The following is a 6000-nucleotide window of genomic DNA, read 5'->3' on the forward strand; positions in this document are numbered from 1 at the left end:
CATCATAAATGTAGATAATAATACAAGTTATACACATGGAATTATAGATATACCTCTCCTTAATGCAACCGCTATGTCAGATTTCAAAAAAAGTTTACAGAAAAAGCAACACATGCAATAATCTGAGACGGCGCTCAGAACAGAAGCCAAATTAGCCGCCATGTTGGAGTTAACAGAAACCAGAAAATACATAATAAATGTTTCCTTACCTTTGATGAACTTCATCAGAATGGAGTCCTAGAAATCCCAGGTCCACAATAAATGCTTGATTTGTTCGAAAATGTCTGTTATTTATGTCCAATTAGCTACTTTGGTTAGCGCGTTTGGTAAACAATTCCAAAGTCACAAAGCGCGTCCACTATAACGTGACGAAATGTCCAAAAGTTCCGTAACAGTCAGTAGAAACATGTCAAACGATGTACTGAATCAATCTTTAGAATGTTGTTTACATATATCTTGAATAACATTCCAACCGGAGAATTAGAATGACTTCAGATGACCGGTGGAACGCAGGTCCTTCCCCTGTGAACGCGCATAGTGAATACATGGTCAACTCGTGGCAGTGGTAACGATTTCCTGTGTCATTCGACCCCCCTTCACATTAGAGACATCAGACAAAGTTCTATTGACTGTTGACATCTAGTGGAAGGCGTATGAAGTGAAGACTCATCCATATCTCGCTGTAATTTCAATGAGAGCTTGGTTGAAAATCTGCCACCCCCAGAAAAAAAAACAGGAAGTGGAATTTCTCAGGTTTTTGCCTGCTATATGAGTTATGTTATACTCACAGACATAATTCAAACAGTTTTAGAAACTTCAGAGTGTTTTCTATCCAGTACTAATAATAATATGCAAATATTAGCAACTATGACTGAGGAGCAGGTCGTTGAATATGGGCACCTCTGTGCACCTTTCATCAAAGCTACTCAATACTGCCCCTGCAGCCATAAGAAGTTAAGGTTAGGGTTAGGGATTAGGGTAGGATCATCCCAAGTACACCGGATAACACTGACCAGGGTTTTAACTAGGCCCAGCCCAGCTTAGCTATGATATTTGTCACTGACTATTACCAATGTGCTATCGTGAGAAACTAAATATATTCACTGTTGCTATAGTAGTCATTCCAAAGTGTACACTCTTGTTTCTTTGGCTGTCCCCATAGGAGAACGCTTGTTGGTTCCAGGTAAGAACCAAAAAGGGTTCTCCTATGGGGACAGCCAAATAACCTTTTTAGGATCTAGATAGCACCTTTTTTTAAAGAGTGTAGGTTTAACAGACTAAACTAAATGTGACCATACTTTATCACACATCATCAATAATGCTATTTAGGCCTACATAGCATTTGAAAGTCATCAACAGTTATTGTTTCAATATAACCAAAGATTCTTCTAAAAAATAGGCAAAATAGGCCTAGGGTTTCAAGCTTCGGTTGATTTAAAATGTTAGGATATTTAGGGAATTGTGAATTGCGAATATTTAGTGAATTGTGTCGATGCATCAAAATATCAACATTTGAAGCAGCTGTATCTTCTGCTTGGATAGTTACAGTGCCTTGCGAAAGTATTCGGCCCCCTTGAACTTTGCGACCTTTTGCCACATTTCAGGCTTCCAACATAAAAATATAAAACTGTATTTTTTTGTGAAGAATCAACAACAAGTGGGACACAATCATGAACGACATTTATTGGATATTTCAAACTTTTTTAACAAATCAAAAATTGAAAAATTGGGCGTGCAAAATTATTCAGCCCCTTTACTTTCAGTGCAGCAAACTCTCTCCAGAAGTTCAGTGAGGATCTCTGAATGATCCAATGTTGACCTAAATGACTAATGATGATAAATACAATCCACCTGTGTGTGATCAAGTCTCCGTATAAATGCACCTGCACTGTGATAGTCTCAGAGGTCCGTTAAAAGCGCAGAGAGCATCATGAAGAACAAGGAACACACCAGGCAGGTCCGAGATACTGTTGTGAAGAAGTTTAAAGCCGGATTTGGATACAAAAAGATTTCCCAAGCTTTAAACATCCCAAGGAGCACTGTGCAAGCGATAATATTGAAATGGAAGGAGTATCAGACCACTGCAAATCTACCAAGACCTGGCCGTCCCTCTAAACTTTCAGCTCATACAAGGAGAAGACTGATCAGAGATGCAGCCAAGAGGCCCATGATCACTCTGGATGAACTGCAGAGATCTACAGCTGAGGTGGGAGACTCTGTCCATAGGACAACAATCAGTCGTATATTGCACAAATCTGGCCTTTATGGAAGAGTGGCAAGAAGAAAGCCATTTCTTAAAGATATCCATAAAAAGTGTTGTTTAAAGTTTGCCACAAGCCACCTGGGAGACACACCAAACATGTGGAAGAAGGTGCTCTGGTCAGATGAAACCAAAATTGAACTTTTTGGCAACAATGCAAAACGTTATGTTTGGCGTAAAAGCAACACAGCTCATCACCCTGAACACACCATGCCCACTGTCAAACATGGTGGTGGCAGCATCATGGTTTGGGCCTGCTTTTCTTCAGCAGGGACAGGGAAGATGGTTAAAATTGATGGGAAGATGGATGGAGCCAAATACAGGACCATTCTGTAAGAAAACCTGATGGAGTCTGCAAAAGACCTGAGACTGGGACGGGGATTTGTCTTCCAACAAGACAATGATCCAAAACATAAAGCAAAATCTACAATGGAATGGTTCAAAAATAAACATATCCAGGTGTTAGAATGGCCAAGTCAAAGTCCAGACCTGAATCCAATCGAGAATCTGTGGAAAGAACTGAAAACTGCTGTTCACAAATGCTCTCCATCCAACCTCACTGAGCTCGAGCTGTTTTGCAAGGAGGAATGGGAAAAAAATTCAGTCTCTCGATGTGCAAAACTGATAGAGGCATACCCCAAGCAACTTACAGCTGTAATCGCAGCAAAAGGTGGTGCTACAAAGTATTAACTTAAGGGGGCTGAATAATTTTGCACGCCCAATTTTTCAGTTTTTGATTTGTTAAAAAAGTTTGAAATATCCAATAAATGTCGTTCCACTTCATGATTGTGTCCCACTTGTTGTTGATTCTTCACAAAAAAATACAGTTTTATATCTTTATGTTTGAAGCCTGAAATGTGGCGAAAGGTCGCAAAGTTCAAGGGGGCCGAATACTTTCGCAAGGCACTGTACATATGTGCTACTAACTTAGTTTGGCTTTAAAGATGCAGTCTGGGATCTTAAGCACAACAAATTTGTAACATATTGTACGAATTGGATTCGTACACTATCATATGAATTGCAATATAGATATACAGTACAAGTCCAACATTTGGACAAACCTACTCATTCAATGGTTCTTTATTTTCACTATTTTCTACATTGTATAATAATAGTGAAGGCATCAAAACTGTGAAATAACACATATGGAATCATGTAATTACCAAAAAAGTGTTAAACAAATCAAAATATATTTTACATTTGAAATTCTTCAAAGTAGCCACACTTTTCCTTGATGACAGCTTTGAACACTCTTGGTATTCTCTCAACCAGCTTCACCTGGAATGCTTTCCCAACAGAGTTCCCAAATATGCTGAAAAATTGTTGGCTGATTTTACTTCAATCTGTGGTCCAGCTCATCCCAAACCTTCTCAACTAGGTTGAGGTCGGGTGATTGTGGACGCCAGGTCATTAGATGCAGCACTCATCACTCTCCTTCTTGGTCAAATAGCTCTTGCACAGTCTGGAGGTGTGTTGGGTCATTGTCCTGTTGAAAAACAAATGATAGTCCCACTAAGCGCAAACCAGATGGGATTTTGTATCGCTGCAGAATGCTGTGGTAGCCATGCTGGTTATTTGTGCCTTGAATTCTAAATAAATCCCAGACAGTGTCACCAGCAAAGCACCCCCACACCATCACACCTCCTCTTCCATGCTTCATGGTGGGAACCACACATGTTGAGATCATCCTTTCACCTACTCTGTGTCTCACAAAGACACGGTGGTTGGAACCAGAAATCTCACATTTGGACTCATCAGACCAAAGGACAGATTTTCACCAGTCTAATGTCCATTGCCCGTGTTTCTTGGCCTAAGCAAGTCTCTTATTCTTATTTGTGTTCTTTAGTAGTAGTTTATTTGCAGCAATTCGACCATGAAGGTCTGATTCACACAGTCTCCTCTGAACAGTTGATGTTGAGATGTGTCTGTTACTTGTTACTTTATTTACTTTATTTGGGCTGCAATCTGAGGTGCAGTTAACTCTAATGAACGTATCCTCTGCAGCAGAGGTAACTCTGGGTCTTCCTTTCCTGTGGTGGTCCATCATGAAAGCCAGTTTCATCATAGCGCTTGATGGTTTTTGCAACTGCACTTGAAGAAACTTTAAAAGTTCTTGACATTTTCACGGATGGACTGACCTTCATGTCTTAAAGTAAGGATGTACTGTCGCTTCTCTTTGCTTATTTGAGCTATTCTTGTCATAATATGGACTTGGTCTTTTACCAAATAGGGCTATCTTCTGTATACCACCACTACCTTGTCACAACACAATTGATTGGCTCAAACACATTACGAAGGAAAGAAATTCCACAAATTAACTTTTAACAAGGCACACCTGTTAATTGAAATGCATTCCAGGTGACGACCTCATGAAGCTGGTTGAGAGAATGCCAAGTGTGTGCAAAGCTGTCATAAAGTTGTTTTGATTTGTATAACACTTTTTTGGTTACTACATGATTCCATGTGTTATTTCAAAGTGTTGATGTTCACTATTATTCTACAATGTAGAAAATAGTAAAGATAAAGAAATGTGAGTAGGTGTGAATGAGTAGGTGTGTCTGAACTTTTGACTGGTACTGTATGTATTATTAAACTATTTTGCAGGACATAACATATCATACAAAATGGATGACGTAGTATACATTTGGATGACGTAATACACAATTGGATGATGTTTTACCTCATGAGCACCACTTTCAAATTACGGGCTGAAAATATACAAAGTTCTGGAGCATCACTTTAATTCCAGTTTGTCTTAATTGATATATTGGATTCATGATCTCCATTTCAACCAAATATCCAAGTTAAATAATAGGACTAAATCAAACTTTTTTTCAAGTGCATCCCACTAGGCAAAGATGTCAATTCAACTTCTATTCAACTTCTATTCCACTTTGGCTCAATGGAAATCTGTTGAAATTATGTAAAAAGCCAGTGTATTCAACCACTGTGTGCCTAGTGGTATTTTAAGTGTGATTTTATTATATTTAGTCCTTTTATTTAGATATTTGGTTGAGATGGAGATGTGAATCCAACATATGAATTATTAATTTGTAGACAAACTGGAATTAAAGCCAGACTAAATCAGTGGCACAGATGGAACCTTCCAAGCAGAAGATACATCTCCTTAATATTTTAATATTTGGTTGCGTTGGCAACCATACAGTTACATTTCAATTTTAAAATACAATAAATAGCCTATTAACAAGTTAATAAATTATATGTTGGATTCACATCTTCAACTCAACCAAAAATAAAAGTTAAAAATGGGATTAAGCCAGTGGCTCAGATGGAATCTATCCAAGCAGTAGATACATTCATTTTAAAAGTTGATATTTGGTTGGCTTGTCAACCAAACTCAATTCAATATTTATTTTGTAATACAGTAAATAGACATTTGGTTGACAACTAAACCAAAAGTCAGACATTGTTTTTCCATTGGAATTTGATTGTGCTTCTAGGCGGTTGACAGCATAGTGATAACACGTTGGAAATTCAATTAACATTTGGCTGTATTTTGAATGGGTGAATATAGGTTTTAATCTCATTGATCAACATCTCAACCAAATATTACTCAATTATCCACGTTGAAATGACGTGGTGTACCCAGTGGGATAGGCCTATGCGGCAAAATGTGTTTATGAGTAAGAGACGTTTCAGACAGTATGAGACAAGGCAAATGTCAACTTGCTCATTGATCAAATAAGAGAGACCCAATTAGACCTACCAGTCGTTGCGCG

This window comes from Oncorhynchus mykiss, chromosome 21 (assembly GCF_057628025.1).
Source record: "Oncorhynchus mykiss isolate SJ-2025 chromosome 21, ASM5762802v1, whole genome shotgun sequence".
NCBI lineage: Eukaryota > Metazoa > Chordata > Actinopteri > Salmoniformes > Salmonidae > Oncorhynchus > Oncorhynchus mykiss.